The sequence below is a fragment of the Benincasa hispida genome, chromosome 2 (assembly GCF_027475165.1).
Source record: "Benincasa hispida cultivar pf3 chromosome 2, pf3_genome.v1.1, whole genome shotgun sequence".
Lineage (NCBI taxonomy): Eukaryota > Viridiplantae > Streptophyta > Magnoliopsida > Cucurbitales > Cucurbitaceae > Benincasa > Benincasa hispida.
The window spans coordinates 48311765-48324600 of NC_143479.1; the positions used below are offsets into that span (position 1 = coordinate 48311765).

General features: G+C 33.1%; 1 pseudogene; it reads left to right on the top strand.

The window, feature by feature from the left end:
- Positions 1-9413: 9413 nt before the first annotated feature.
- Positions 9414-10302, top strand: LOC150037964 (tryptophan N-monooxygenase CYP79A68 pseudogene; annotated as a pseudogene).
- Positions 10303-12836: the final 2534 nt, after the last annotated feature.

Consider the following 12836-nt stretch of genomic DNA (forward strand, 5'->3'; position numbering starts at 1 on the left):
AATATTTATTCCTCGAATTAAATAATAATGTATCAAATACATTATGTTAATTATATAATATATAATTTAATCAATTTAATTATGTCATATACAATTAAATTCCCTCTTATTAATTTGAACAATTCAAATTAACCCAAAAACTGATTTTCAACTAAATCCTTTTGAGCTACCAAGGAGACCTAATAGACCTGTAGCTTGAAACTCCAACGGTGCGTGAATAATTAATTAAACTCTTTAATTAAATTATCCACCATCTGTTAACGGTCGGGCACTCCATTAAAGACCGACAACTTCACCTTTTTTACTACAGATATATTTCAATGTCCATTGGATATAACCAATCAACAATACGATGACCTTTCATAAATTGCTCGTAAGTACAGCTGGGCCAAATTACCGTTTTGCCCCTATAGTTACATCTAATCCTTATGTACCACTGATCCCTCTAACGAACAATAGATCATAGTCCTACTATGACTAAATCTCTCTCGAACCAGGAGAGGGTGTGGTGTCACACTATTCAAGACCCAGAATCAACTCTTTAAGGGAGCAATTTATCTACTTACCCCTACTTCGGGGAAGGAGTGAATTCCATCTTGTGTAGTTGAGTTCTCAGCCCCCCAATTAGATGAGTCCCCAAAATGGTAGGCTTGTTGAGTCGGCAATCTGGCCACTCTAACCCATACAAATCAAAGGACCACCGTCATAGGCAGGAGTTCACAACTCACTCACGATTAAGGTCATGTTACATGTGGTCATCCTAGTGAAATGAAAATCTCTATGATGAACGGCATTATATAATGAGACTAAACATTTCATGGTTCGGTCTTATACAAACTCCTTTATATAGAATATCCCTACTCGCATGTCTAATACATGAATGATCAAGATTGGTTCATCTATAGCACTTTACAACATTTGTAACACCTGCAAAGTGGGCCATACTCGTAGTACCACTAGGATAAGATACCCAACCTTATCCATTTACTACAGACCATTTAGGTTATCACTTAAACAGGATCCACTTGTATGTCTCTACATACGTGTTTAAGTTACAACGATAATCTTGGATGTTAGTTTATTGGTTTGTGGTTAATACAACTAAAATATCACATATTTCATAGACAAAGTGAATAAAATATCAAATATTATTAATCACATATAAGTTTGTTCATACACAGTTTACAGACTATAGTACCCTACAAGATTTAGGACATCAACCCCAACATTGATGACTCCCTAATTGAGCTATTTTAGTGCCTGTAATCTAGCTCGTTTAGAATGACTAACGAGTTTCAATGTCTATATTTGTAGGAACACTCGAGTATTACTTGCAATTCGGTGCGTTGTGCTTTGCTTAAGGTTAATTTGGAGTTCTTAGGAGCCTATTTGAGCCATTGAGGCTTCAAAGAAGATCAAATGACCAAAATGCCCTCGGGAGTCCTGCATCGGCACAAAAGGTAGAAGGCAGTAACATGTAATAACTCGGCGGTGTGCTACATTTTCTAAATTTGCACGATAGTGCTGCAAAAAAAAAAAAAAAAAACTTTGAAATGGGGCCTCACATAGATGTCAGAACGTCGTCAATAGAGCATATATATGTATTCTTTCTCATTTTAGGGTTAAAAAGGAGTGTTAGATGTCAATTTTGGGAGCTCTAAGCTTCGTTTTGGGTATTATTGGCCAAAACCCATGAGATTTCTCTTGATTTTTTTTTTTTTTGTAATAAAGATAATGACATCGAGTATCAAGTTTTAATGACCTGTTAGACTAGTTGAGGTCCTAGACATAGATTTTGAGATTTTTGGGTGTTTATTTATGGGTTTATGAGATTTTGATGAATTTTATGGATTTTTCTAATTGTTCTTGTTTTCTAATATTTGATGGAATCCATGTGCAACTTATGTTCAATTAATGTGACAAATTAGTCATATCAAAGCATAGATTGTTCATATATGCTATATACACTAGGTTTTGTCACAAAAGCATGCTTAATTTGCGTAAGAAATAAGTTGAGTTGTAGTTATGGTTTTATTTCTGGCATTACCAAGGTCACTTGTAACAAAACATAATGAAACCTAGGGAATATACAAAGTTGTTAGGTTAGAGTAAGCCGGTTTAATTTAATATCCTAATCAATCAAAGGGCTTAATGTGATTAACTAAGTAGTATACATTGCATGACACCAATTTAGTTAACTAATTTAGAAATTGACGTATGTGTCAATTTGCTATTAATGGAGTTTAACTAGCACGACTGAATCAATCGATTAGGCTTGTTAATTAGATAACCCAATAACCCCATTCATATGATAAATCGATGAATTATTCTATAAATAGCCCAACGATCTCTTAATCGGTGAAGGTATTCTCGTGCGATCACCCTCTCTCTCTCTCAATATAATCTATCTTACTTTCCACACTTTTGCTCTCCAGTCAAAATTCTTCTCTTTACTACTTTCCAAAGACAAATTTACCTGAGAGAGATTATATTTTAGACTCCACGTAGTTTGTCTTGGTCTTGCTACTAAAAGTACCTAATAGTTGAAGTTCATGATCAGTAATTATAAATGTTATTTAATTGATTGAAGGCCTCAACAACCTTCTTTCCTTCAGTGACCCACAATGAAGAAGGAGACTTCACGTTCTAAGAGAGGTCACTTCCGAGCTGGGGTTGAGGCAAGAGTAGAGTTGCTAGCTTGATCTTGTAGTCTAAGGACTCCTTCCTAATTCGACATCAACTTGGTAGTCGGAGGGAAGGTAATGAGCCTCATCAAACTCCTAACCACTTTAGTTGCCCTCTGACTCTGAGGAGGAACCGTTCCTTGACTCGTCATGAAAACGTCCCTCAAATCATGAAGTTGATAGCTAGACAATAATACTGGGCACCATGTTACTTGAAAAGGAAGCTTGACCGAAGACCTCAACTTATCTGAAAATGAAGATACGACACGTCATAACCGTAAGCGCGAAGAGACTAGCTAATTACTTGTGTATTGTGATTGAAGTCTATTAACGATGAGACTTATTTTTATCTATTATTCATAGACTTCAATCACAAAACATGTGGTCAATAAATTACTATAATTGGTAATCTTATATGTATGATACATAATACGTAGTTGTCCTTTTAACTCTACAAATGATAAAAGTCTACCACAGACAAACTTCAATCAATATAAATGTATTTTTGTAGTTGAACTCAGTTCATATACCATGTTTAGCTGCTAGGAAATCTTTTATTTTGATTGTTTTTCTTTTCTTTTATTGAGAGGAAGTTTGCTGAAACATTTTGTTCCAGAAAGTCACATTTGGTGCTCTAACTGCAGGTTGATGATAACAATACTGAACCTCATCATTGGTTTTCACTCCTTTTGAAACCTTTAAAATAAAATTAATAGAATTAAATTTAAAATTTAAGGACTTATTCGAATTCAAAAAAAAATTATTACACTACTTGACACATTTTATAAACTTCAAGAACTACATTTTTTTGAAGATAATTCAAGAACTACATTTTGATTTAACATTTTCCCATAAATCTCATCTATTCCAATTATTAATGTAAACCAATAATTGACATTAAAGGAATAAAGTTAAAATAAAGAAGAGACAGAAAGAGGGAAGTAGGTAAAAATATTATGGACAAATTCTCACCTTCAAATGCTTATTAACAAATAAACAGATGTTACATATGGATAGTGATATAATACACATGTTACATATGGTATCTATTTTTCACCGACACAACGTAAGTTTAGCCAGAGATGTAGCCGTAAAAATGAAAATTAATAAATTTTGAGGAATTATGTTTCTAATCTTATGTAACTAATAATTTTAAACCTAAAATTTAATATTTTGAAAGTTCAAAAAATTAGAGAGACAAAAACTTCAATTTATAAATGCTTAAATTACAACTTTAATCCCCAAATTTTTAAGTTCGTGCATCCAAAAGGACTTCAAGCTTTTTTAATTTTATGTATAATAGGTAGGAGAATAAAGTTTAATTTTTATTTCTAATAGTTTCATGAATTCTCTAATAGTCGAAGGACCTATTAGACAATGAATTGAATGATCTATTGGACATCAAATTTAAAGTGTAAAGACTATTAAACACCTTCTAAAGATTTCGGAGACTTAGGTGTGTTTAGAATACATTTTCAAGTGTTTAATTTGAAAAACAAATCATTTCTGAAGAAATTGAAGTGTTTGACAATTAGTCAAAATAACTCTTCAATTGTATTTTTAATAAATTGGTACCAATAAAATGTTTAAATAAAAATGAATTTTTTGAAACATATTTTTTTTTCAAGTCAATCCAAATGGATCTTTAATAAATACCGATTAAAAATTCAAGAATCTATTAAATACTTCTTAGTTATCGATAACCAAAATAGTTATGACACAAATATGAAAGTTGAGTAACTTTTTATTTAACTTTATAAATATGTATTATAAATAAATAAGGTTCATCCAATTGGAGTGAAATATATTTCATTATTTAAGGTTCATCCAATTGGTATATAATGTCAAATCATCCTTTATCTAAAGGAAAAGATTAAAATAACATGTAGAACATATTTGATTGAGGGAGTTAACAACTCCCACTCCGACCGACTCTAAATATGCTCTTAACAAGTTGATCATAAATCTTACAACTTTTAATTTATGGAGTTTTTCAATGAACTAATATTTCACCACGTGCATGCACGTGTGTTTAATAATTTTAAATATTTTAAGTGGAATATTACATTTGTTTCTAATTGTTTAAGATTAGTTTCATATATTCATATAATAGGTTTGAATTTTGTTTCTTTAATGTTTTTATGACTTTATAGTATAAACTTTTTATGAGATTTATACTTTTATTTTCAAATTAACGTCTATTTTTGTAAGTGTTTAAATATTTTAAATTTATGATATTTAATACTTTTATTTCTAAGTGTTTATGGTCTGATTATTTTCAAAATCCTTAAATCGGAATCGCGTGATTGGATGATGGATAATGGTCCATGGCACTTGGGTGGCAAACCCATCTTACTTCGTCAGTGGTCTCCAGGTATTGTCCCTGAAACCTCTGTTTTTTATGTTGTTCCTATCTAGATTAAATTGGATCGGGTTTCACTGGAGTTGTGGACGGACGGGTTTATTCAGTTCCTTCTCAACCAATGATGTCTTAGGATCCCAATAAGAACAAGAACTCTTCTAACGATTGCTTTGAATAACTCAAAAACTATGATGCTAATGGAATAAAAGAAGCATGCATAGCAGAAGCAATTGATAAAACATGCTCTAATTACATTAAAGAACTAGGATTAAGCAGGCAAAGTGGGTTATAAATATAACCTTGGTAGTTTCCACAAGAATCTTCGTCTCTGTGAGCAATCGGCACCACCAACGGTAAATCCTCACTATTCTCTGGTTGAAGAACATGGTTGTGGGACCTATTTTTAGTGAAAAGATAGGAAATTTCACTAAATTAGTTTGGAGAGTAAAAGAGATTTTGTGGAAGATAAAATGATCAAAAATCAAGGAAGCATTAGCCTTTTCATTTGGAAAAACAAAACTCTTTATAAACCAAAACACATGCAAAAACTCTTCTTGCATGGCCTCCACCTCAAACTCTATTAGCATAAATTATAGGTGTCAAGCTTAGCATGAGCCACTTCATAATCCACTTAGTTAGTGGGAAAATCTAACAATTGGATTTTTCTACTAACTAATTTTTTATTAAATTTTTTTATAATAAATCAATTCTATTTGAAAAAAATATGAAATACATTTTTCATATTTTAGAAATTATTTAATTAAAACAATTTTAACTAAATAAAAAAAATAAAAATAAATAATTTAATATCACATATTAAATTGACTTTGACATCTAATTTTGATTAATCATGTTCATCAATTTTTAAAACACTTTCATGCTAGTATTTTATTTAATATAAAATATACTCTTCTAAAAAATTAATTATTTAATTATAAATTATATCTTATAAAATACAATTTTCCATAAAGAATAAATTTGAACATTCCTTAATAACATGACCTACAAATCCTGGGCTCCAATGATCCAAGATTGACCAATCCAACTCTTTAACCTAGTTAATCAACATTCCTTAACTAACATGACTGTCCACTATACATGTAGTTGCACTCCTCTCACTATAGATATATTTTGTATCTATTTGATATAACTGTCATCGATAGCTAAGTCAATTACCGTTTTACCCCCGCGTTACATCTCTCCTCCTTAAGTACCATTGTTCCTCTAATGACAATTGATTTAGGATCTTAATCACTAAATCCATTCCCTCTTAAGCAAGCGAGAGGATGAGGCCCCTTATTCATAACCCAGGATCAACCCTTAAGGGAACAATCTTTCTAATAACTAAAATGGGTAGGAGTGAGTTCCATCTTGCAAATTCTATGTCCCCAGCTATCTACTCAGTCTTTATCCTTGAAATGGGAGGCATATTGAGCAGTGTTGCTGAGCTTACCCTCACCTATATAGATCAAGGGACAATCCCAAATAAACAGGAGTTCATAGACAACTTAGGATTCAGATCAAGTTATCTAGGTCATCAAGAAGTGAAATTAATCAGTGTTAACAGTAAATGGTGTTAATATGTAACAGTGACTATTTCGTGGTGAGTCTTACACAATCTCATCGTGTAGAACACCTCCGCTCACATGTCTCTACATGAATGAACTGATCACATCATTTATGACACTTTATAACATTTGTAACAATCACAAAGCGGGCCATATTCAATAGTATCTCCAAAAATAGGTACTCGACGTAAACCAAGTACTATAGATTGTTTAGGCTATTTTACTCGAACTTGATCTAGTTTATGTCTCCATATGAAGTCCAAGTATTCCTGACAATAGCCAAGGGTTCGTAGTTTATTGGATTTAGAGTTATTAAACAATTAATTCATTTTAATTTAACAATATTTGTCTAAATAAACTTCATATATGTTAACTGTTTACAAACTACAAGTTTTAGGACATATAACCCAACATATGCAACATGCCACAAAATAACTTTCTCACTTCTTGATTCACAACTTTGGATGGGCATGATAGACCGAAAAAATAAGCCGCTTGACTGAACCGAAGTCGGTTAGTCGGTGTCGATTTGGGAAAATTACAAATCGGAAAGTTTGAAAATCTTTTTTAAAGGATAAAACGATCAAACCGACCGTCTGACCGACTTTTACTCTTCGACGGTCGAGGTTGGTTTGAACATTTACTTAACTAAGTATAGTTGGTTTGATGGCGGTTTGGTTAACTCTGATCAATCGATTCTTACCCCTATTCACAACTACTAGAATTACAGAGAGTTTTGGTGAAAGATTCTGAAACACGATTATGCTCCAATCTCATTCCACAAGTGCCAACCCCGGCAAGCCTAAAACCTTGCTTTTATATAAGCACAATAGAAGAAGGAAACAATTCACATTCAATATCGTAACTTGAGAGACATTATCTGAAACAACTTCTGAGATATCACTCAAACAGTCCAAGAAACAAACTCAAACAATCTTAAACAAATATATAGCCAATTCCAAATCTCTAACATCTATCTTGCTATAACATTATGTATAACTTGTGACATCTATGTTAGATATACCTAATTTCAATAAGTATTAAGTAACTGTGTTAATATGTGAATATATTATGTTTTATTTTCCTTATGTTGATGCATGTACATGAATCTTTTTTCTTTGAATTTTTTTTTGTGTTTGGACAACAGTAATCTTTTTTACTAAAGATTGGAGATAGCTATATCATAACCTATTAGGTGTGCACCTCCTTATCAAATTATGAAAGGAGGTCCTCTTAGTCTCCCGAATTGCACAAATTTGCCCCACTACCATTATGTGGTAGTAACTATACTTACTTAAAATAGAATAAATCAACAAATTTCTTTCTTTCATCATTGGGGAAAAAAAAAAAATTAATATTCCCTAAGATACCAAATTATAATGTTTGTTTATTCAACAAAATCGCACTGTAAAATGTTGTTGTCTTTTCAAGAGATAGTTACTCTAAAACTACAATATTATTTTCCTAACAAGTTTTGAAATTTTATATATATTTATAATAAGTTTCAATACTTGCAATATATTTTTTTTTTAAAAAAAAAAAAACTCTCAAATTAAGACATAAAATTTTTTAAAAAAATATCTGAAACAAAAATCTATAAAAGATGAAAAAAATCTAAAAATAAACAATAATATAAAAGATAAAAAAAATATGCAAAAAAACAATAAACTAAGACAAGTGTCCCCAATAGACGAAAATGATTAATGTGTTCAAGATTCTCTACACATTACAAGAAACTTGGGTTTTAATGTCGATTGAAAAAACTAAAAACAAATGTATAATGTTGGATTTTTTTTAAAATAAAGCGGATCTTTAATGTAGGTTTGAAATCGACATTAAAGATATTTTTTAATTAGGCTAAACCGACATTGTAGATGCCCATTTTTTTCTTTAGCAAAAAATATCCTCTCTTTCATTTATCTATCTTTTTTCTCTCTCCTTTCTCATTTCTCTCCTCCAAACCACTTGCCTTTGACCATCATCACCGTTCGTCATCGTCATTCACCATGCAGACCTCTCAGCCATTGTTCATCATTGCTCGTGCAGGAACGTCGTCATTAGCTCGTGGAGGTGCAACTCGTGCAAGTCAAACCTCTGTTCGCTCGTGCAACTTGTGCAGGTCAGATCTCCGGTGTCGATTAGCTCGTCATCTTGTGTAGGTCTGATCCCATTCAACTCATCGTGTAGGTTTGTTCGCCATTTAGCTCGTCATCAGTGTCAGATCTGCAGATTTGGTCGTGAGGTTTTCAGATCCAGTCGTCTATTTGCCCGATCTACTCATAGGTCTTCTGATCCAGTCATCAATGTGGTGATTCAGCTCTATTTCATAGGTCCGACACTCGCCGACGTTGTGCATGTGCCAGATCTTCCAGTCTCAACTCAGATCTATTCCAATCTTCGAGCTCCGGATCAAATCCGTTCAAGCTTGTGGGTTGTGTGAAGTTCTTCACAATTTTTTATCTAATTTACTATGATCGATAAGGAAGGCAGTTTAATTTTTTAAAATGGCAATTGAAACGGGAAGTGAAAAGTTAAGGTGTGACAATGATTCTTTTCTTGTGATTGCAACACTATTGTGAGAGTTTTGGGAATTTGTTACTTGGCGAACAGTGAAGAGTATAAGAACAAGAAGTTGAACTTGTATTTTTCCCATTTTTGAGCTCTTTTGTGAACTCCAAATCATTTCTTCCAAAGTGAAGTTGGGCCTTCAGAGTATAAGAACAAGAAGTTGGACCTTCCAAAGTGAAAGGTAGCTACATAGCATTCATCTATTGCACATTGACGGAGTGAGAGAAAGCCATGGTAATTGCTTTTTTATTCATTACTTAATTGGCACACCAAAACTCTCCAATAGCCATAACGTCTAAAACTTTCATTGTGTTTGTATTTATGGCTTTCACTTCTATCTTGTTTTCCCAATTTATAACTGTAGAAGAAAATACTCAGTCTAGCGACAACCTCTCCCACCTGGCCCAAAGCCGTGGCCTCTCGTTGGTTGCCTCCCAACAATGTTAACCAACAAATCCCCAACACACCAATGGATTCATTCAGTAATGAAGAAATTCAATACTGAAATTGCTTCCATACGCCTCGAAAATACTTACATAATCCCTGTCACTTCTCCAGAACTCCTCTTGAATTTCTTAAGACTTATGATTCTGTCTTTGCATCACGTTCTTCTACTTCCAACGTTGTTGATATCTTAACTCGTGGATATGTCTCCACAGTATTGTCACCATTGGGAGACCAATGGAAGAAGATGAGAAGAATCCTCACATCAGAAATACTCAATCCATCAACTCTCCATTAAATGCTTGGCCAAAGAACCATCGAAGCTGATACTCTTTTACGCTATATTTTCACCCAAACCAACAATAAGATAGGAGGTGCAGTGATTAATCTTAGAAGCATAACACAACATTATTGCGGTAACATTATTAGACAAATGCTATTCAATAGAAGATACTATGGCAAAGGAAGGGAAGATGGGGGGCCAACTTTTGAAGAAGAAGAACGTAATCAAGCGTTGCTGACCATTCTTAGGCATGTTCATGCATTTTCTATATCAGATTTCATGCCTTGTTTGAAGTCATTTGATTTAGATGGACATCAGAAAATTATGAAAAATGCTTTGAATATCATTCGAAAGTATGATGAACTCATTATAAACAAGAGCTTTCTGTTTTGAAGGATTTTTCAAGGGAATTTGGGGAGGATTTTTAGGTATCCAAAATTTTTGGTAAGCTAGTTAAAAGGTCTCTCTCGATTTCCATAAAAGTTAGTTGAGGTTTATTGGATTGGAAATTGTGTTTTGAAGCTTTGAAAAATCGATTTGAAGTAGGGAAAACACTGACTGAAGACAGCAGCCCAACCACCCCCACACACACCCACCCTGCCGCTCAGCGTTGCCTAGGCCATGAGCCTATCAGCCGCACATAACCTACCCAGTGCGTGCATCTCACGCCCACCAGCTTCAGTGCACGGGCGTGCCTTGTGCCATGTTCACCGCCTCCTGCGCACCCCAACACGCTCACACCCATTTTCATTCCCGATTGGCCTTGCCTTAGCCATTTTGGGTGTTGGTGAGCATTTTCTAAGCCCACCTTGATATTTTTACTCTAAAATGAATAAATTTAGATTTCAAAGTGATTTTTGGACTATTTTTGTTATTTTAAAGAAATGTGCTTAGGGTGCAAAATGTGAAAAATTAGGGCTTAAATTGAGTTCAATTGGTCATATGGAATCATTAAGGACTATTTAAGGTAATTTTAACCTCTCTTGAGTGTCTAGTAACCGTGCGACCATTTTTTAGACACTACAAGAAAAACAGCTTTCAGCGACGAGTAAAACACATTTCTAAAAACAAAAAAAAAAAAATGCCGCTAAAAGTATTAGCAATGCGTAGAGGCGCATCGTTGTGAATGTTGCGATAGCCGCGTAATCGAAAGTTTCAAGGACATACTCATTGCATGCCGCTAAAACGTGACGCTTACTAACACTAACGCATTACTAAAAGTGTAATTTTAGCAACAGATGTTTTGTCGCTATTTTTGATATACAGTGACGTTGAAAAATCGTCTCTAAAAATTAAGTTTTAACAACATATAAGATTGTTGCTAAATTTGGATCAATGATCATTGTAAGTATCTTTTGACACATATGTCAGTGTCGGTAAAAGTATTCGATTAATTAAAAAAATAATATTCAATTTAATATATATACCTATTATCACCAGTACAAAGCTGAGCTATAATGTAAGTCGAAAACCAACATTATAGGGGTACTGGCCGACATCAAAAAAGGTTGACTAACAGATATTTATATGAATATAATAAAATTAATAAGATATTTGTATACACAACTTTCAACAAACATAACAATTTACTCTTTTACTTCACAAAAGTAATATAGTTATTCGTCCCCCTCCTTAAGCTATAGTCAACTTATAAAGATCAACAAATTAGTAACTGTAATAGGTACAAGACTCTAAAGTCTTAAAATTACTTGTTGAGCCTAAATAATTGTCTTTTTTAGCTTAAATACTTATCAGTTTCACCACCTAGCTTTTTTTCTAATGAAGTCGTCGACATCACCACACCCAACTTGAACTCAAGCATCTTCTTACTTTTGTCTTGAATATTTTTAAACTAAGACGAAAGACTAATAAATCCCAAATTCATTTTATAAAATGCATAAACATAAATACAAAGGAACACATAAACGATTCAACATAAACTCAACATTCTCCTAAACTCAATAGGAAACACAATAAACTAGAATTTTGCAAAATATATAACATAAACCAAAAGACTTATATACACATACAACTCAATGGAAACCATAAACAACTTAACAACAAATTCACTTGGAAAACATAGAAAAAATGATTTGGGACCTAGCTGAAAAGTATCTGAACATGTCCGAAACGAATCTAAAGCTTTAAATAGAAGCTTCAAGTGCTGCGAAAAATTATAAAGCAATTAAAATTAGTCACAACTCCAACACAAACCTCTCTTCCAATATAATTTAGAGAACTTAGTCCAATATTCTTAATTAAACTACAATAATTTTGAAGGGAGATGTTTTTGTTGGATTTTATGTCCTAAAACTCGTGGTTTGTAAACAATAGAACTTATTCTGAAAATTCAATAAGTTGCTATTGAATAGATGTTTTGCTTATTAGAAATCCAATAAACCTAAAAATCCCTTGACTATTACATGAGTACTTGAACTTTATGTGGAGACATAAAAGTGGATCAGGTTCGAGTAAATAGTCAATATGATCTATAGTGTATGAATAAGGTTAGGTGCCTTATTCTGGTAACACTATTAGATGCGACCTACTCTGTAGTTTTTACAAAGAGTTGTAAAGTGCTACAAACGAAGCGATCTTAATTCGTACATGTTATGACATGAGAAGTGGGGGCGTCCTATGCAAATGAGTTTTGTACAAGATCGGACCACGAAATTAGTCACTCTTACTTTATAACACTATTTACTATTTAAGAATGACTATTTCAAAGCGATGACTTAGGTAACTTAACCTTAATCCCGAGCTAACTATGAACTCCTATTTATTTGGGATTATCCTTAGATTTTCATATGTGAAGGTTGGTTCAATAGCACCGGCTCAATAACCTCCCATTTCAGGGGTAAGACCAGATAAATAGTTGGGGACATAGGATGCAAGAAGAAATTCACTCCTACCCGCTGTTAGTGATA